The sequence below is a fragment of the Salarias fasciatus genome, unplaced genomic scaffold (assembly GCF_902148845.1).
Source record: "Salarias fasciatus unplaced genomic scaffold, fSalaFa1.1, whole genome shotgun sequence".
Classification (NCBI taxonomy): domain Eukaryota; kingdom Metazoa; phylum Chordata; class Actinopteri; order Blenniiformes; family Blenniidae; genus Salarias; species Salarias fasciatus.
In genome coordinates, this window is record NW_021941325.1 from 19,657 (window position 1) to 41,970 (window position 22,314).

Here is a 22,314-nt window from a genome sequence, read left to right on the forward strand (position 1 = left end):
CTGATCGTTCCATTTCTTTCTGGCATCTGAGAGACAACTGATCTTGCAAAAGTTGACATGGCACTCTGGCCCTGTTATAGGACATTTTTTATGTTTTTGTTACAGCTATGTAGTGTTTCTAATGTCAAGAAGAGGTAAGAGAAAAGCCAACGCAGGACAAGGAGCGCCAACAGCTCAAAAACCGGAAACAATTTTCACAACATTACTAATTTGATCATTTACTTGAGTGTCATAATGAAAGCAGCATTACTGTAAAACAGGTTTAAAACTCTGCTGTTTACTGTACGCCCACAGCAGAGTGAATGTGGCTTCCTCCTAAAGACAAGACAGAGGAGGGACGACAGGAGGGGAGACAGACTGAGCGGAAAAGTACTGAGACTGGAGGGGAAAAGCACGGCCAGAGTACAGAGCTGAAGAAGACCGCAGAACAGTGGGAGCATGGGACAGTGGTTAACAGGCAAACGCTGGGATGATGCAGAAAAGTGAGCCGCCACCTCTGAGCCTCATTCTGCTCTCTTGCTCAGTGTCTTTGTCTGATCTTTTTCTCTACTTTAATCCTCTTACTTCAGCCAGAACAGCAGAAAGTCCCCACCTCTGAGCCTGCTTTTGCAGATTTCGTCCTATTAAAAAGGACATTTCTCTTTTCTACGTGAGGAATTGTTGGATTTTTCTCTTTAAAAGTGCCTGAGGTGACTGTGTTGTACATGAATATATAAAAATGAAAGTGAAGTGAATTGAATTGAAGCAAAAAACTGGAGATAGTAGTAAAAAGTAGGATTTTGACATGATGATGCCCTCTGCTCAGCTTTTGAACTATTCTTATTTTAATCATTATACATCATGTCATATTGTTTCTATAACTATGACTGGAATTTGATGTCCTTTAATATTTCAGGCCTCAGGTGCCGTGCGCGGATGAATCGGGTGCATAAACAGAGATAAAAGCACTCAAATACTCCAGGCAGTGTTCAAAAAGATTGTTCCCTCTCAAACACATCAGTGCTTGAGTTGTCATGCCAGGTGCGCACAAGCAGTAACGGGGGGTTCAGTGTCTTTCCCAAAGATACTGAAATGACAAATGATTGGACAACAACCCATTTTACCATCTTTAGCACAAGGACTCCAGGCAGAACTTTGAATCCAACATAGAAGCTGAAGTTGATCCAAGGTATCGCTGAGCTTTCAGTGGGTTAATAAGAGGAAGTCACGACTCATACTGTAACAATAGGATTGCTTCAACAGAATTATTTAAACCTGGACAAAAATGATGGTACCCCTAGAAGAGACTGAAAATGATGTGACCAAAGGGACATGTCAATCCAAGGTGTGTCCACTAATTAGCATCACAGGTGTCTACAATCTTGTAATCAGTCAGTGGGCTCATATATCGGGCGACAGGTAGTCACATGAAGTGTACCACACTCAACATGGACCAGATGAACCAAAGGAAAGAGTTGTCTCAGGAGATTAGAAAAAATTGTAGACAAGCATGCTAAAGGTAAGGGCTGTAAAGACCGTCTCCAAGCAGTTTGATGTTCCTGTGACTACAGTTGCATGTATTATTCAGAAATTCAAGATCCCTGGGACTGTAGCCAACCTTCCTGGACGTGACTGCAGGAGGAAAACTGATGACAAATCAAAGAGATGGATAATACGAATGGTAACAAAAGAGCCCAGAAAAACTTCGAAAGAGATTAAAGGTGAACTTCAAGCTCAAGGAACATCATTCATGGGAGAGGACCAAGGAGGACACCATTGTTAAAAACAAATCATAAAAAAGCCAGACTGGAATTTGCCAAACTACTTGTTTAAAGCCACAAAGCTTCTGGGAGAATGTCCTATGGACAGATGAGACAAAAATGGATGTTTTTGCCAAGGCACTTCAGCTCTATGTTCACAGAGGGAAAAATGAAGCACATCAAGAAAAGAACACTGTCCCTACTGTGAAACATGGTGAGGATCTGTTATGTTCTGGGGCTGCTTTGCTGCATTGGCACAGGGTGTCTTGACTCTGTGCAGGGTACAATGAAATCTCAAGACTATCAAAGGATTCTAGAGAGAAATGTGCTGCCAGTGTCAGAAAGCTTGGTCTCACTTGCAGGTCATGGGTCATGCAACAGGACAAAGACCCAAAACACACAGCTAAAAACACCCAAGAATGGCTAAGAGGAAAACATTGGACTATTCTCAAGTGGCCTTCTATGAGCCCTGACGTAAATCCTATCGACCATCTTTGGAAGGAGCTGAAACATGCCGTCTGGAAAAGGCACCCTTCCAACCTGAGGCAAGTGGAGCAGTTTGCTCATGAGGAGTGGCCGAAATACCTGCTGAAAGGTGCAGAAATCTCACTGACAGTTACAGGAATCGTTTGATTGTGATTGCCTCAAAAGGTTGTGCAACTAAATATTAAGTTAAGGGTACCATCATTTTTGTCCAGGCCTGTTTCATGAGTTTATTTATTTATTTTAATAATTCTGTTGAAGTACAGTTGAAAAGCAATGCCTGACTTTCATTGGTTGAATTTCATAGAATTTTATTTATTACCACTTTTGTCAGATTCAAGTTGTTTCTCTGACCACTGTGAATTTTTCTTTCATTAAACGAAGGGTACCAACAATTTTGTCCATCCAAAATTTCATAGTTTCACGCTCCACTAATAGAACAGACGTCTTCCTTGTGGGTGATAGTTTCTCCAATCATATGTCTTTAAAGGGCCTGACTGAGCTCCACAGTGATTCTCTAATGCTGATCATAAAAACAGGCCCTGGCTCGAATGTGGCTGAAATATTCCGTATGAACCAGCAGACAGAGCAGAAGATGAGTGTGTGCGACCTTCTGTGTGCATACCCTCAGCACATTCAGGAGGGGTAATTTCTATAGTCGCTAATCTGCTGGGAAAATGAAGTCCCAATCAAAGAGACACGGGAAAGTAAACATGTCAAATGCATGTGTGTGTGTGTGTGTGTACTTATGTTATCTGGAACAGATGTTTTTCTCAAGTGCAGTCCTCTTCTGATAGGATGTTGCAGCATCGCGCCACCTCTCCCCCCAACCCACCATCACTCCCTGCAAACCTGCTCACCTCCAGCTGCTGTGTGTGTGTGTGTATTCAGCTCTGCACATGTTACATGAGTGTTCTCTGCGGTGGCAGACGTGCTGTGGTGTTGGCAGAGCACCGATGCTGCAGCACTGCGATGCTTTACATGGCTTTATGTGAGTCATCAAAATTTCACCCCGCTCTTTCTGAAGACTCTCAAAGAACATTAAAGTATATTTTACGAGTTAGTGTGAATGATTTAAAGTACACACACACACACACACACACACACACACACAATCCTTTGAGAGCATCTCGGCAGTAAATATGTTTGTTAATGAAGTTTAATTTCACAACATCAATCATCAAACAAGCAGAGCCTTGTGGACTGAAGTTTTTATTAACAGATTTGCATCATCACCACAATCTTTACCATCATCTGTGTGTTCTTTGGAGATCCAACATCTCAGAGGCTTTTGGAAATCAGAATATTTTAAATTAGAAGCCTGACAGAAAAGTATGTAATTGATCTTAAACTGAACTGATCTCAAACTGAAGTCTCAATGTCTTCAGACACACAGTCAACTCATTCAGAGTTTGAATGAATAGTCCTATATTTTAAATTAAAAAAACGTTTTTCCTCTTAGAGTTTTCTGAAAAGATCAAATTCTCACAGACGAGGCAGATAGTCTAGCTCAGCACAAAGGCTGAAGACAAGAGGAAACTGTTTATCCAGTTTGAAGGGAACAGAATGTGCAGAAAGTCTGAAAAGATTAAATACATTGATGGTTGAATGGCAAAAAACAGAAACAGGAATTCATCCACACATAGCTTCAGGAGATTAACAATGACGAGCAGGATTTGTGATCTATCCTGTCGTCATCCTCTCTCTTTGCATCACTAATCATGAACTGCCAAGAATTTCTTTTCCACATAAATGGTGTGCACAAAATGGATTATCAAATTTTTCATCAAGCTACATAATTAATGTGTTTGCTTATTCAAGTTTCACTTTTGTGCAAGTGTTCATCACATTTCATCATTATCGGTTAGAGGCGAGTAAGACTCCAGACATTCATTGTTTTGAGGATTTCAAGATAAAGTGGTGAACAACATCAAAAATTTTTTTAATTCCATGTGGACATCTCTCTTTGATGAATTTGCATGTTCTCCCTGCCTGGATTTTTTTTTTTTATTTGCAGTTCCCCTGACTTCCTCCTCCAATCCAAACACAGTGTGATCATGTCTGACCAGTTCAAGGTCTCTCCTGGATTAAAAAAAAAAACGAGACAAAACAGCACAACTGACTTCAGACCTGGGCTTTATTTGGTCAATAATGCAGCCACTTCCTGCTTCAGGAACACAGCAATGTGCCATACATGTTCCTGACCGCACTTGTTGAGGACAGACACAGACATGGGTTCACAGACAGGCGCAGGCCGACCGGCTCGTTCAGAAGTGTGTGTGATCGATGATAACTGCGTCAAAGACCCACCGTGCTTTAGATCTTGCTTGACTTCCATTTGCTCTTTGTCTTTCTGCTAAGCTAAAGTAACCGTCTGTTGGTATTTAAAAATTCTCTGAAACTCTACCTGGCTGATGTCGAGCCAAAATTATCCAAGCTATGTTCAAAATATTCACAGAGAGAACGGCTACGGCTACAAAAACTACGTACATGTTATAAAACAAAGATTAACAAAAATATATAAAACTTTCAAAAGTCTTTGAAAGTGTAAAAAAAAAATGTACACTTGTGTCACCATGTTTAAACTGACAGTTCAGGTACAAAGTTATGCTCTGCAGGAGAAGCTAACTACACAGGGATGGTGCTTTGACAGTTGATCTTTTAGCATGAAACACTAAAGGAGAGAGAGAGAAAACACTTTGTATGTTTACAGTTGGCTGACATCTTTGTCAAACGTCCTGAGGGATTACTGAGAGGTGCGACGCTCTCAACACAGAATTCCTGATCCTCCATGATCTTCCCTTTCCGAGCTCTGAAGCGTTGTGTGATCTGAGTTGGAGGAGCGATCCTGGGAACACAAGACGCCCGGTCAAAGAGAGCCCCTCTGTGCCTGGACTAATTTTTGGATTCTGACGGATAAATGGTTTCCCAGAGGCGACAGACACGCTCACTCTCACCAAAAAATACACATGGGTTTAGATTCTAGAAATTGTCTAATTGTGGGGTTTTTTTTAATTGACATGCAAACCACTTAACCTCTAAGCAAGTCGAGTCTCATGGTCCTTCTGTGGTCTCCAGGACTGACCGCAAATTATAAACCACTGAGGAAGAGATGAGTGGACATTCAGACACTCACCACCAAGGAATCAGTTCCAGTTTTCTTGTCCACTGTGGAAGAAAAAAAAATACAACATTAGATCTAAGTTGTTCACGATAAGTCTTCAGATATACAGTTATTAACCAGCATCCAGAAATCTTTCAAAGACGTCTGTGCTGCATCTGTCCCATGTTTGTTGTCTAGAAAAGACAAAAACATAGAAGCTGGAAAATGAACGGACCAAACGGTGTCAAGAAATCACCTCCACCAGTAGAAACTATGAGTGGCCGCTGAATTTCAAAAAACATAAAAAAATATTAACTACAAATTCATAGAATTGTTCTTTAGCCTTTAGTTGTCCTAAAACTCATCACTGCTTCTAATTTAGTTTTTAACATCTTTGGCGAGTGACATTTTAATCTGTACACAGACTATCTTTATTTCCAGACTTTTTATTGATCCAAACAGCAAATTACAAGATGATTGACACATTTATAATGCAGAAAATAAGTATTAAATGACAACCAATTACCGACAAACCTCTGCAAATCAAATATCTCTAATAAATAATTGAGGGAGAATCAAATTCAACGACTGAGCGTTTTTCAAGAAGCACAGGACGTGATGTTTCTTCCATCTCGTGACGCCTCAGATTTATTGCAGGGTTCACCGTCCAGCATGGCTTTGTGTTGTTTACACAGCACAGACAAGCAAACAACTGTGTTCTCTCTTGAGACTACGGCGTCTTCTGGAGGTCAAACCTATCAGCGGTCTGATCAGATGAAAACACCATCTGTGGATGTCTGACTCGCCGCACTGCCAGACCCGGGTGAAGAAGGTGAGAAAGAGAAGATGACAAGAAGGAAAGAGACTTCTGTGTGAAGTCGGCCTGGTGAGGACATGACGGTTCCTCTTTAGCTGGTCGTTGTAGAGGCGGGTTAGAGATGGTTGGTCAGAAATACCTCGACGGGAGGAGCACGGCTGCAGGTCACCAGTCGTAGGGGCTCGGTGGAGCAGAGGCCAGAGGGAAGCGGGTCATCGTGTCACAATAGGGGGAACTAAATACACACACACACACACACACACACACACACACACACACACACACAGTCCTTTACCATCACCATTTGAGGAGAACTATCCGGAGCCAAACTCTGAGCAGCCTGCAGAGCCAAAACCATCTACCCCACAGATTAACGCCGCCGCATGCCAGCAGAATTAGGTGAGCACGGCTCGTACCTGGGCGCAGTGAGGCCTCGGTGGGTACCACACACCTGTACACCGTGATTACCTGTATTAGCCATACTGCAACACAAGAGCGAGGAGGACTGATGAGAAGGACAATGATGGGAGGAGTCCAGAGAGGAGGACGCTCGTGAGGAACAAGTGAAAGATCCATGAGAAGAGAGCAGAGACCATGCTGGTGATTTCAGATGGAAAGAGGTGAGAAATGAGTGGAAAAGATCCAAAAGTGAAGGGTCTTGTACCAAAAACAGAGTGCGTATGTGGAGGAAGGCGACAAGACGTGTGAACAGCAGGCCGGTATCAAAGAGCAACAAGCCACGGGTAAGAGCAGGAGCTGGAGGCAAAGAGTGGAAACACCACCAGGAGAAAGAAAACCCATGAGTGGGAATGATGACGGAGAGAGGGAGAGAAAAGGAATCATTAATTCAACCTTCATCTCCACCAGAGAAGACTGAGAAAAATCAGGAGGAAAACTAGCAGGATGTCCGTGGACGGGTGTTTGGACTTACTCTTCAAAGACGTCCTCTGTGTCCATCCTTCTGTAGTACTTGGCCAGTTTGAGAGAGAAGATGATGCTGGGCAGGAGAAGGACGCAGCAGGCTCCCAGACCAAACCAGAATGTGTTCTGAAAGACAATTTACCAGCAATTATTACATTTTCTGAAGTGATATTTAGATTTACTCCTGTAACTCAACTTTGTAAAACAAATTTTCATGTATAAAATAAGTAGATGATTGTTCGGTGAATTTGCATTTATCTGTCAATAAACATCTTCAGTCTGTGACTTTTTGTTTATTATTCATATAAAAAACTAAAACTTGTTCCGTGGCTCTATGGTTCTACCCTAAAAGCATTGTGATAACAAAGACATAATCAAAGTTCCTTAGTTTTTGTACATAGCATTTGTACACGTTTCATGCCCGTGCTGGACTGATCAGCTTGTCCTGAGCTCCATGCACTCTGCAGACCTGCACAGCTGACCGGCTGAAGACAAGTTAGGATGAAATGATCTTTTCAAGACATTCAGGAAGCTACTGGAGCAATTATTCAAATTAGCACACTGAAATGAGCGCTGGACTTCCTCCATCAGTGGGTAAATGACATAAGTCCTCATTACTGGACTCTGCAAACCACAAACAGCAACTTCCACAGGTTTCAGGTATTTTAACTTCAACAGGTTAACTAATAAATGATGCCACAGCGTTGTAGGTTGAACCTCTGCACACATTTCACATACACACAGAGCTGGATTCACAAGAGATGTATCAGACCTACATAAGGAATGCCGAACAATCAAATGTACATGTGTATTACGTGTATGTACATACATGCATGCATGCACACATACACACACTCAACAAAAATGCAGCCGCAGTACAGTAGCTGCAGGCCTGGCTGGAGCATTCATGTGTTAATAAAGCTCACAGTCTGTGGTTTGTTTGAGCTCACATTAAACTTTTACAGACTCGCAGGAATGATATATAACTGATATGTAAATAGAAAACTTGACAACTCCTCAGGGTCTGGAGTGTAAACACTGAAGAGTATATATATATATATATATATATATGTAGCTCTCCGCCCTGCCGCTCAAAACAGACTCTGTCCCATCTCAGTGTGTACGAGCGACTTGAGAACATACTGTTCTCACACGTGTGGCTGATTGACTCCAGTCCCCGCTGGCCCCAAAACCCAGAGCGCCCCGCACCCGTCAAAGAGCCGTTTATGTTTCCAGCTAAACATCCAGATACGTCCAGGGTACATGCACTGTACATACAGCTGCGCAATGAATCACTGCGCTTTCAGACATGCACGTACGCACACATACACACACACGCACGCGCATGAATGCATGCAGTAAGAATATAATGTCTTACCACTGAGTCGATTATGAAGCTGCATGCTACTATCTCCATGCTGTCCACGATATTGCTGATGGGTTTACACTGGGCCACTTCTGCAGTTAGCTGTAGGGTTAAACACATACACATGCACACGCACACATGCACGCACACATAGCAAATGTCAGGAGGATGTCAAATTTAAAAACCGCAACCTCGAAGAGACTTGCTGGCCGATCGCCTGATTTCTCCACTAAAATAAGAGGTCTGTTTCTAATCAGGAAATCTTTAAAGCTCCTATAATTCACTGGGAGATAAACATCTTGTTCAGCTCGGCTGAATTAGGTTCAATCACTGAATCGGCCCATTAGGGCAGGCAGGGGAACCACACTGTAAATCCTCCGCTGAGTGAACACACTATATGTGTTTCCTGTTCTGACAGTTATTAAATTATCTACAGTCTACAAAGAAAAGGAATACTGTGACAAAAACTTACAGAGTTTTTGACCCATTCTGTGTACTGTTTGAAGTAGCCAACCAAGTTGTGCACGTAGCTCTTTGTTTCCTACAAACCGCAAGGAGGAAAAGAAAAACTGATCAGCAGCAGTTTCTTCTGAACCAATAAAACCTGTTAGAGCCTGACAGAAAATGAAAGTAAAAACACTGTTTGGCTTTACAGAGCAAATTTACTTTTTAGTTTTGACTAAAAATGTGAGAAGCAAAAAAATGCAGATTAGACAGGCGTTCATGAACGCCTTCCTTCACACTCTACAAAGCACAGAGTTGAAGCTGCTGCTGTTGTTTTTAATAGTATCTGACGGCTGTGTACCTGCTTCACCACATGAGATGCATTGTTTGTGATGAGGTACTCCGCAGCATCGATGGCACTCAGGATATTTGTGACCTTGACCTGAAAGAGAAGAAGAAAAACTTAAGTTGAACCACTTGAGTCACTCAAACAACGCAAAGACTTTGTTGAGTAGGTTTTAAACGGTTTCACTCACCGGAAGGTCGCTGGATGCCTTCTGCAGCTGTTTGATGCTCTGGTTCATTGTACTCTGTGTGAAAACACAAAAACACCAATGATTATCAAACAAGACAAGAGCATTTCTGTATTTACTGGTTTACAGACAGTCCATCACGTCACGCCACAGCTGCCGGAATACCACAGAAACCACGCTGCTACAACAAACGAGGACAAATCCATCAACACGCTGCATCGACAGCATCTTACCCGCGCTTTGACGTATTTCTGTCAACATTTAATGAAAGAAAAGGAGGGAAAAGCAAAGACAGACACGCTTTAACATCAAAATGAACTTTGAATGTGTACTTAAGGCCTTTACATGTAGGCTTTCAAATGTTCTTATAGTTGTTCATAGTACTAGATTTTATTTAGGTAGACTTCATCGCATTTCCATCATAGAAATATGACTTTTAAACATCATCATTGTTTTTTTTGGAATCATGACTGCTGTAAGGAATTCCAGGACTCCTGCATGTTTTAGTGCAGTGCATGTGATCTGTTTCATTACTCGCCATGAATCCGCACAGAATTGATTACATAAACAAAACACGGTGATCTGCATCATGACAGTGGATAGCTTTGCTGCTGTGTAAATTCACCCTGTAAACGTAGGAAACTGTCTTTGCTTGCACATGTTAATAATATTTATGGAGCTACGGTGTTTAGTTGGATCCAGTTTATGATTATGTTGTGGGATAATTACCATTGCTTGCTCCAGAGGCACCACCTGCTCTCTGTGGATGTTTCTGATACTGCTGGCGTGTCCTTTCAGTGCGTTCTCCAGAGCGCCGCGCGGCTGTAAACAAATATCAGACACAATGAAGTGAGAAGACAAAGCATCGCGTAATTTCCTGACAACGGTCTCGACAGAGACGATCATGAGGTTGATGAGGAAGGATTATGAACTCAAAGACCTGTAGATCTGTCCTTCCTTGCACATATATTCACACAGTAATACCTCTGTGCAGGTCCCACATGCGGCTGAATGGCACAGCTTCTGTACCATGCATGTGCCATGAATGTGTGTGTGTGTGTGTGTGCCCTCAGAGTGAATGAGCTGCTTGTTCCGCGGCGGCGAGAGAGTGCATGAAGTGCATCGTCTTTACAGGGGACTCAGCCACCGTATAACTGGCATCTATGGCTTTATGAGTTCATGCGGCGTCCCTGCAGCCTTCAGGACGTACATTTAATACTGAATGAGTTCTAATAAGGCTGCAGGAATAAGGAATGCTCTAATTTATCTGATGAATGGAAAGGTGAAGTCCTGTCAGACAAAAAAAATGCACCTCCTTGTAATCAGATTACCACTTTAGGGAATCAGAATCATATCTTTTTTTCCTTGATAAACGGTTGCATATAGTCAGATCATTTTAGCAAGTAGTTCACTGTGTGGCAACCTACAGTGTTACTTTTTTAGCAGGTTTTAAATGAGATTACTAATGCCTGAAACAGCTGTTGCAAATTTTTATCATTTGAAAACAAAACGCAAATCAAACTGCTTTTATATTTTCACATGTGAAAAGCCAAGTTTGTTTGGTTTATGGGGCTTTACTGAAATGAATATGCTGCATCATTTCATTGTTTTTGTTACCTTACAATGAGCCCTTTATATGTGTGTTGGGAGAAAGCGAGTCACGTTCCTGCACAGGAGCTTAAAATAATCCAGCTAAACACTGGCTCTAAAGAGAACCCTTTACGTTCTCACAGCCTTAATGGTTTATCACTGGTTTTATGCTTAGAAGGAGATGAAGGTGATCAGGAAACTCGCAGCTGAACGCAAAGATACTTCAACCGTGTAACAATAAAGTGAGTGTGGCAGCATGACGCATGTGGGTAGAAGCTACCCACCAGCTGGTCGGCCTGAGCCTCCAGGTCATTGCAGAAGGAGAGCAGATCCACTAGAGTGACTCCTTTGTTCACCTAAACAAAACAAATACAAACACAAGGACAGGTTAACAGAGTTTTAGAATGTGTTTCATGTTTGGGTTTTCAGTGGATAATCCCTCACAAAGCAAAGAAAGAAAAAAAAAAAACGAAAAAAAAAAAACAAACGATTAGGCGGATAGATCTCAAATAATACCGGTACCTCAGTTCAATCATTAAAAAACAACATTACCTCACTTTTACTTTTTAAGTGTCACCTTAATGATAACTAATGACAATCACAAGCAGAAAGACATGCAAACCTACAACCTGAAACCTGCAACCTGCTCACAGATTACCTCGGCAAGGTAAGCCTCGAAGTCTATGTGCCCGATTCCAGAGTTGGCGAAGTTAATGAGGTTGTCTCTGCCGGCCTGCTCCAGCAGCGTGATGTCCTGCAGGTCCACCTGCACGCTTTCAAACACTTTGGCCAGATCTCTGTTGTACTGTTGTGAAACATGCACAGAAAGGTTAAGCGGCTGGCTGCCATCGGCGTTATCCCACCAGCGATAGGACGAGCGGCGCAGTGACACTCACTACAGTCCTGTTGAGGAAGGAGTTGATGTTGAACATGGTCTCCAGCTGCAGAGCGTGATACAGGCCGTTGTTGTCATAGCATTCTCTGCCAAGCAAAGAACATATAATCAGGCAAGGACCCAAAAAATCTAAAAGTATGTTGATTTTACATGTGTTTAAGCTGTTACCTGTACATGCTGCCCAAAGTCAGGTCAATATTTGGATTCTGGAAAAGCATCCCGGGTAGGAAGTTCTTTTTCTCCGGGTGGACCAGGAATGGGGTGTCTATGATCTGCACACACACACAAACACACGTTTTTTCATGAGCACAGAGTGGCAGTGTGGCCTCTTACGCAATGCTAAAGCTCAGATAGAGTCCGACCAGCTCAGAACAGCACAGGGAAGAGTGAAAACAAAATAAATCGGGAAGGAAAAGAGTTTGTGTTCAGCACCTTGAATAGCTGCCGATTAGCCAGAGGCTCACACACCAGCTTCTCCACATTGCCACCGACAACAAACATGGTGGTGACGATGGCCATCAGCACCCAGGCAAAAATAAACGTGAAGCCGACGCCCCTGAAAAGGAAGAGGTGAACAGAGAGGAAGACAAATATTACATAAACACGTCTATTTTGCTTTAGCCTGCTTTAGAACATGATGCCATTTTCACCACGTTTTAAACTGAGTGAGACTCAGTGACCAAACATCCCACCAAGATAACTGTAGTTTAAGCTGAAGAAAGCCTATAGAGGTAAGATTTCACCTGCTCATTGTAAACTGGAGCTGGAAATGATGGAAGATTGATGAAGATAAGTAATCAAATAGGCTTTATATGTTTGTTTAGTTAAACTATAGCCATCAAGGTAACATGTACCGCCATGATTAGTATGTATAAACTCCTTCACTGTCAAGGTTGTGGTATAATGGAGGCAACCTACGCCATCAGCAGGTTTCCTCCGGTGTTTGACAGGCAGCCTCGGGTCGTGGGTGTGGCCTGCTTGTCGTAGCCACAGTTCCACACAGCAGGCCCAGGATGTTGAAAGCCAGGACCAGGACCACCATGCAGAGCACCGCCACACAGCCGATCCACCTGCAGCACACACACTCAACTGTGAGCAATTCTGAAAACTATGTAAAATAATTATGTAATAATTATTTGAATAATTAACCTGTAGAAATCCATCTGGTCCATCTGTGGATAAAACGCCTCTATACTCTTCTGTCGCTCACTGAGGAAAATAGTGAAATTGGCCAGCGAGGCTTCTACTGGGAACATCTTGGCGAAGCCGTTGATCTCAGTGCCGATCTTATCCAGCATGCCTTTCACTCCTACACACAGATACATGGAGAGAGTTACAAACCAGAGCGCACAAACACAAAAGAGTGAGCAGTCGGTGTTAACACGGGAGACAGGAGGTGACGAGACGTAGAGAGAAGAGGAAAGGGAGTCTAGAGAAACAGACGAGGGAGAAAACGGGACTTACGAGGCAGAGCTGAGGTTTCATCATGCGAAGGTAAGAGGAGAGAGATTCTATCGTCAGACTCATTTTATTCTCTTTTACAAAAAACACAGTTCAACTGTGGCTAGACTACACACACACACATACGCATATACACACACAGGTAAGAACACACATATGTGTACCTGTGACAATGTTTTTAGTTTGATCTTTAACCAGTCGAGGCGTGTCATTAAAGGACGAGTATCCCTGGTGATTTAACAAAGAGAGAAAATGAGTAAAGAGGATGGGTTCAGTAAAAGATAATAGTGAGAGACGGACTGCAGTGAGCTGGAGACACACACCTTCTGTACGATGTTGCTGAGGTCTGTTTTCAGGACTGTGTTCACATTGGTCAAAGCATGGCTGACATCTGGGAGCTGATAAACACAAATACGGAAAAGTGAAGAATAATTCAAACTTTTTCTCACAATAGAAAAAAACACACACAATGCAGAGTGTCTCATTACGTTGGAGAAGTCGGCGTTGATTCCCAGCTGGGACAACGTGGGCGGATGGCATTGCAGGTGTGGGACACGGCTCCGTTGGTGCAGGCGGGGTCCGACAGCGTGTTGGACAGAGAGGAGCGTTCAACGGACAGACTGGCCTGGAGCTTCCCCATCCCGTCCTGAAGCACCTCCAGCGAGGAGCTGACGTTCTCCAGAGCCTCTTTGGTCTCCCGCATGGCTACAGACAACGAATCAGCGGCGAAGGTCAGTCATTTACATAGACACAACCACTGTAAACACAATACTTTACAAATCACATTGATTGATCAGTTAGCAGGGACACGAGCCACAAGGGGGAACCACAACAGAAGTGTGAGTCATAGCCAGTTTCTAACACAAAGACACGGGCACCACTGGGTCCTGATCAGCTCTGTTTACCTTTGATGGCACTCTCAATTTTCGCTTTAGAAAAAAGGAAATGTGGGAGTTATGACGGAGGAACAGAAGTGAATCATTGTGAGGGTTTTTCTCGTGAAGAGAGCAACTGTATCTCCACACAGAATTCTCAATAAGATTTGGAGCAATGCGTCTGTGTCACCCTGATCAACTTCATCACGTTGAAAACAAAGCCTGCTTATGCAGTATTTCATTTACAGCAGAGTGTAAAGCTACATCTGTATTATTTTCTCTCTTTATGGAGCAGTCGCTTTTGTTTGATATGTTTTGAAGTTGTCAGATTACTAGTACAAAAAAACCTAAAGGAACAAGACCAGTACTTTGCAATGTAACAAAATTTATCTTTGCATTGTTGTTTTGATGCAGGAAACAAAACCGATTGTTTGAGCACATGGACATTTAGATGACTTTGTGGTGCTATATCTCAGCTGTGTAAGTTCAACCACAGTTCATAAAAAACACACACAAAAAAAAAAAAAATCGTATTACCTCCTGCCATACGCAGAGCAGAGTCCAGTGAAGGAACCACCTCTTTCTCCAGCTGACTGTGAATCCTGCCGCCCAACAAAGGTCCGATATCTGTCAGGAGGCAGAGAAAGCTCAGGCGGTTTTCTGACAGCAGGAGCATTAGACTGTCAGCGTGCTGTATTCAGCTTACTGTCGAGGTCTGACAGGACTTTGTTCTTTGCAGTGGTGTACTGGGCTGTCAGGTAATCAATTTGCTGCAAGAGAAAAGACACAGTAACATTATATTCAAGTTATGAGTCTTGTGTGTGTTCCTGGGTGTGCTTGATGGCGTACCGCTGGCGTGTTGTTAGCGAAGGTCTTGAGGTCTCTCATGTTGGTGTTAATGAGCCGTCGAGTGCTCTTGATCTGGGTGCTCATGTTGTGATTCGCTGCGTAGGCGATGAGAACTCCCAAACTGAAATGAACACATTCAGGATGAGCGGAGGCGCAGTGACAAAGTTCACCAGCAGAGGGCAGCACCGCTACAGGAGACAGACTCATGATGGGCTGGTTTTAAATGCAACTGTTGATAGAGTCACCTATATCTAGGAGCCAGGTGTTAGTACATTTAATGAAGAGACATGGTGATGGAGAACTAAAGCACAACTGAAGAGGGGAGCTGTGAGAAGTAACTCCGCCACTTAATTAAGCTCTTTAACCAAATAAATGTCCTGAAACAGAGGCGGAGCGTGGGTCTCAGTACAGAGGGGGCGGAGCATTCTCGACGGGCCCTTATGATAGTAATTTTACCATTCAAACAATACCTCATGCTACCATCAAACAACACACTAACGCTCACTTTTATTGAGCCAAGCAAACCTATATGCTTCAGAAAGCAGAATAAAGTCCCAAACCAGTTCACAAACGTGTTCTGAAGAACAAATACACATACGCACACACACAAAGGTGTCAATCTCAGAGCGTCGCTGTCCATGGTGCTGAAAGTTCAGATAAAAAGTCACGGGCTAAATCTGTACCATCTTTGATACAGCTTAAATATAAAATGAACACAGCTGGTCTAAAATTACACAATCTATTCAGATAGATATAGACACAGCTATCTATATCTTTTGGAATTCACGTATATTAGAAAAAAAATAGACTCGGCGGTCTCTTATAGTTGAGAGCAACACAAGGCACATTCAAATAACCAGGTGTTTAAGACCACAGCATTCTGATAAAGATAATATTTTTGAAGGTTTCACTGGCTCACCAGTGGCTCCTATGTTAGGTTTTGGGTAGTACCGCTAGCGGCTAGCATAGTGTTTAGCATACTGTTTAACTTCCCTCCAAAGAGTTCAGATCAAACGCAAAAGAAAAAACTCGTTCATGCCGCACAGCCAATCAGCGCTGGCTTACAGCTCTGATGCATTCATGGACAGTCGTAATGTAAGAATTGCCAAATTGGAGCCCACGATCATATGCGTATACCTTCTCGCACACACTGCACATTTTATTATAATCATTTATCTATGAGTAAATGTGAACACATCACATGAAACGGGGCCCTATGACCTTGTGGGCCCTGGGGCGACCGCCCCCTTGCCCCCACTCTGGCTCCGCTACAGTCCTTAAACAAAAGTGCAGACAGTGAATCCATGAAAGTGAGACAACTGTATACTTCCCCAAATGTCCCCAAAGTACTGAATGTCTGCATGTATGAGCGTGAACGTGCATGTCTGTGATGTGAAAGGACTCATTCAGACGGAAAGACCTCTCACAGTCAGCCAAGTGATATCAGTATCACCACACTGTCCCAAGTGGATCGTATTTCTGTGAATCTGTCTCCTGCTGAACAGAATGGAGGCGAAATGAGTCTGTGCTTCAGCTGAAAAAGTCAGATCTATACATTCATGCATGCGTATTGAAGTTATGTAAAACTTTATGTGCCTGAAACACAAATGCTGCAATAGTAGTTTTAAGGGCAAAACAGACAAATTACAGCTGTAGGCCTGATCTCTACAACAACATCTGTCTGGGAATACATGAAGGGAGAGAAGGATCTGAGCCAGTACACATCCACAGCTGATCTGTGAGCAGTTCTGAAAGGTGTTTGGCTGTACAGAGAAGACTTTACTGCTGAAGGCACACTTTGATCTAATGTTTTTCTTTCGTCAATTCATAGAAATTGGCAACAAGCAGGGTTAGCGCTGTCCTGACATAGCAACCATATCTTCAGTTTGAGTTCAGGGTCTTTCTGTGTGGAGTTTTAATGTTCTCCCTGTGCCTGTGTGCCTTCAGGTTTTACAGCTTCCTCTCACAGTTGTAAAATCTGAGCTTGAGGTTCACTTTTGACTAGGACTCCCAGCAGATGTGATCGAGTGCATTGTATTATTTATCTCTCTTTGTTTGACCTGTCCAGACATTTAATGAATTTTAATATCTTTTTCTAAACTGAAAACATGAGTACTTCACAGAACATCTGCAGGGTGTCCGTATTGGCCAACACACAAAACCTTTGCACAAGTACGTCACTCCTATAAATTACTAGCATTCATTTTTTCAACATAGTGCAGAATCCAAGCTGAAAGATGAAGCAATTAAAAATCATGAGAAACGCTCCATGACTCACATGATGAAGATGGAGGTGGCGATGAGTGAGGCGGTGTAGAAACCGGGTGGCAGTCGGCGTTCTTCCTCTGCCTCTGATGCATCTCCCCTCCGCAGTTCTCGCAGCAGCGGCACACACAGAAGCACATGGCGATGATGGGAGTGAGCACCACGAACACGATGCCGAAGGTCGTGCATACGAGGAACCCGGCCTCGTAGTGGAGCCACTGCGGGACAATGGAAAAAAAAACATAAGTCTCATCGGCACCACTGCATGACGTTCAGGAGAAAGAGGTGTGTTAACGGGAGTTCACCTGCAGCAACAGGACCACATTTTCTGGCTGTGGCGCCAAACACGCATTCAGATCCGGAGCGAGGGAAAACAAACACAGACAAAAGAAGGTCGTGTGACAGCCAAGAGATTAAGAAGGAAAGCAGCGCTCCGCTCTCCAAGTGTGATCACAACACTAAAAAGCTGGAATTGGTGCAGCTGCAGCAAAACATTTATATTAAAGGGAACATTTAGACACAATCACACTGTGTCTTCAATAAAGAAGCAATGTGCCCCAATTAATACAATCAAGCTTGGTGTGTTTAAAATATCTCACACTAAAATACAGTGACATTCTCAAACCAGCATTTCTAGCTGCATTTATCATAATACTCCATATGAGAAAGCTGTTTACTGTCACTAGCATGAAGAGACATACCTTTCTCCATTCCTCTATTTGATTCCACCCATGTTCTGCTGAATGACCTGAACAATGAGATCTGGAAAAACAACAAACACAGATATACACAAATATATTAAAAAGTATTTTATTTAAGTGGTAATATATCCATTTTGAAGTGACAAAAAATCTTCAGTGGATGTGCAGCAGAAAAAATGAAATGTGGGTGTTGGGAGATACATTTCCACCTTTTTCCACCATTGCTGGAATAATGTAAGGGAAAAACTCTTTCGAAAAACACACACTTTGTGTAAAACTAAATTTATTGCCAGCATACGGACGGAAATTAAATTATAAAATATCCTTCAGCCAGGGCAGTCTTTATATAGGCTAAACAGATTTTTTAAAAATCAAAACACCTAAATGAGATGGGAAGAGTTAGTTTTTGATCCAAGGTGGTAAAAGTAAGAAAACAGGTTGAGATGTGATCAAGCAAAGTAAATACTTTGTACATTTTACTTTCAAAGATGACACAAAGCTGCAAAGAGACATTGGGACACATGTACAATAAAAATATTGCATTTGCTGGTATAAATATTAGTAATGACACAGATCAGGATTCAGCTTGTTCCAGACAAAAAAAAAAACTATATAAACTTCCTATTAAAACAGAAAACAATAAACTGGCATTAAATTCTCATCAATCGAACTTGATCGCTCTCACATCCTTTTAACCGAGTAATGAACCAAGAATGTGAAGAGGAGAAATCACAAATATCTGTGTCCAAATGTAGGGAGTAAAAGTTAAAACACTGTCAGGAAAATAAACACTCAAGAAAAGTACAGATGCCTTATAAACATATTTTTTATACTACAGCAAAGCATAAATACTTGTTCTTTATTAAGCTAATTTTCAGTAAAAGGTTTGAGATGTGCACTGTGGTTTAAGCTCTGTGAGTGAGTGAATTCAAAACCTCAGATGGAGTGAACGTTTCCCACACACAGCTGATCAAGACACTGCGTTACTGTTCCTATTTACACAAACAATAATCACTGATTGTACCACATGTACTGATGGAGGGCTTTCAGCTGGGTGTGGGTGATAAATCGGATACTCAAAGGAAATGCTCTATGGACAGCACATACTAAAATTATGTTTCCCATCTTTGTAGATGGAGACCATCCAGACCTTATTTCCTCGCGCGAATGACGCCAGTATTTTGGTGGCGCACTTAAGGCTGCACAGCATTTTGCTAATTTACCATGTATCGTATCATTATGGCATTACTCAACATGCTGCATGTTGTCCTGCTAATCATGCAGCCCTACTTCGAGTGTCGTAGTGTCCTGATGGCCACTTCATTCCCGTCCGGCTGTCGGTCTTTACTGTATATAGGTCAGCCAACGCTAAGCCTACCTGCACAGTGACTCACCCCCACTGTTACTCAGCAGGTAAACACAGATTCCTCCGCACAGCGGAGACACTTCAATGTAAACCCATCAGCACTCACACGCACACATGCATGATACATTTAGACTGTGTATAGTGTTGAATATGCAGCATATTACTGATAAATAGTTCATAATTAAGGCTTCAATATCTGCACACAGAAACTTTATTTCAACATCTTCACTGCTTGACTGACATTTACACAGCGAGTAAACATTCACCTGTGGGTTTTTGTTCTTCATGAGGTTGAGCTCTTCTAAGGGTCAACCCAGAGAAACATGAACACCTTGCACAGTAAATAAATGCCAACTCTTCATTGACACTGAATCAAGTCACAGAGTAATCGGTACTGGCAGGGGCTTCGCTGCACACACTGACCAGATGGAGCCCAGTTTAGCATGCAAACGCTGACACAGCTGTCACAGGCGGACACACACTGTCTGGTTCTGCCTTCTGCTTGCCCACCTGCTGACCCTCAGGTGAGGTGACAAAGTGGACAAAGGTGAGACGGACGCTGATCAGATTTGCTGCTGACCGTCTGTTTCATAATGTTTGGTTGGATTTGAATAATCACATGGGTTCTGCAACCAAGTGTTTACTAAGCTCATGTTTATGGTCTCTTTTACTCCAATCCGCATGAACACTGACTCATTAATGTTTAGTAATAATAAATTCCCTTATTAAATTGTCCAAAATCTACAATGGCTTCTTTCAGTTGGCGAATGTTGTGAAATTGGTTAACAATTAGAGAGAAAAAAAAGTTAGGAGAAAAATCAATTTAATCACGATAATCAAATAATGATTCACCTCATAATTTCACCTCCATCATCTACGCTGAATACATTAAAAACATTAAAGAAACTTCGATACTTCTGAAAATGTGCATTTGATCCAGTGTAGGGAGTAAAAGGAACAGTGGTTTGGGGTGTCTTTTACAACCATATGGGTAATCCTCTCAACGCCGTCCTCCTCTCGCTGCAGGAGGCGACTGTCTGTTTTCTGACTCCTACATTGAGTAAAATCAAGAATAAAAGTGTGTGTGGTGGAATCCAGAGCGTCGGGTGCGTCCTTTCCTGTTAACTTTACAGATGCAGTTTGAGAACATTTGGGTTGTGTCAATACCACCTGTTGTTGCTCAGGTACTTAGTTAGCATTATCCACGGAGGCCAGTTAAGCTTAGACAGCTTAGTTCAGTGACCCAGTATAAGAGGTAACTACTGCAAATGAAAGGAAGATGGAGGATAAACAACCTGCAGAAGCAAGCTTTAAAAAGAACTGAGAGACCACTCCTCCAAACTGGACTCAGACGTCCGTGTGAGCTGAGGCCTTCATTCTCACAAGCAGGCTTTCTGAGGAAAAAAAAAGTGGAAGTTTCTTGTTTTTGGTATCTACAGTGAAGAAGCACTTTGATAGACTAATATCTCAGTGAGGCTACTGAACATTTTCTATTATTGTCAGCTTTTGAAGAAATGCCAGCCTGGACTAATTAGTATTTCACTTTCATTAAAATGTGATCTGAATTGGTGAAAAAAAAAAAGAACCAGAGACAAATCAAATCACAAAAACAGTCAACACTGTTGCTCACTAATAAATGTGATATAAAGTCTGGGCTCAATTAACTGTACATGTAATTAGAGGCAGGTGAGCAGAATCCTCCACGCTGACCTGCTCAGAGAGGATTACTGGGAGGTGTGGACATGGCCTTATGCAACTCTTCCACCATGGCTGCTCTAGTTTTCAGGTAGGGATTTGCAATTCGATAATCAATCCACATGTTTCATCCTTGAATCATTGTTAATCACTGTTTTGATCCATAAAGCTGAAAACGCAGCAGTGTACACCAACTCACCGTATCCTGTTTATGACCAGAGAGCTCAGCTTCTGTCATTTATACTGTTTAAGGTTGAACGATGAAGAGGTGCATAAGTCAATACGACTGTATCTAAACTATAGAAAAAGCTCAACAAAAGATGAAAGTCCTGTAAAATTTTGCATTTCACACCTTTTTGTTTCCATCCTTTTTTCATCCAGTTTAGTTTAGCGGGACACTCTGAGAACTTAGCATGCAGCGTCTTGATTCTGACACAAACTGTGGACTGCAGAGGGACACCCCACTGTCCAGCCAACCATCGCAGGGACGCTCTTTGTTTTAAGTACAACCGATTTAAATATTATGTCTGGGCTCATCTTAGTGATTTAGTCGCCCATACCATTAAGCAGTGGCTGCTCAATTCACAAGTTTAGTGCAGTTTTCTCATGGAAAACGAGATGTCTGCCAGCTTGAGGGGTGTTTGTGTTGTGACGTAAGTGTCGATTTCCCAAAGCAACAGCTATGTAGCACTCTAGTTACTCAAAACAAGCTTAAAAGTGCATGATGCGGTTACTTTGCCTTACACACACGTATCAGAGCAGTGTTTTATGGGTGGGGGAGCTAAGAAAGTTCACAGCCCACCATGAGCTCCAGCAAAACTCCTAAGAGGATTAAGTGTATTTTCAGGCTTTTACACCAGACATTTATAATTCAAGGGAGTAAGTCATATCTTTAAATAGCCAATGGAAAAATGTCTGAAACAGTGTCAAAAAAAAACAAAAAACAAAAACAAAAGAGTAGTGTAAGCTGATATCTTAAAACCAGGAGTAACTTAAATTTGATTAACAATGGCAGAAAATCCTAAAACATTCACTTTGATGTGTTAGGAAACATCTTATATACTCTAGAGGCAGGATTTCCAGCTGATCCGTTAACAATGATTAGCATTAGCATTAGCATTAGCATTAATGATCAGTCAATCAATCTCCTAAATTAGTTATTCCCCAAATTTATACAATATATACGGTAAGTAATCTTCAAACTATAAATT

General features: G+C 42.2%; 1 pseudogene; it reads right to left on the reverse strand.

The window, feature by feature from the left end:
• Positions 1–6,726: 6,726 nt before the first annotated feature.
• Positions 6,727–17,685, reverse strand: LOC115384838 (prominin-1-A-like; annotated as a pseudogene).
• Between the last annotated feature and the right edge of the window lie 4,629 nt (positions 17,686–22,314).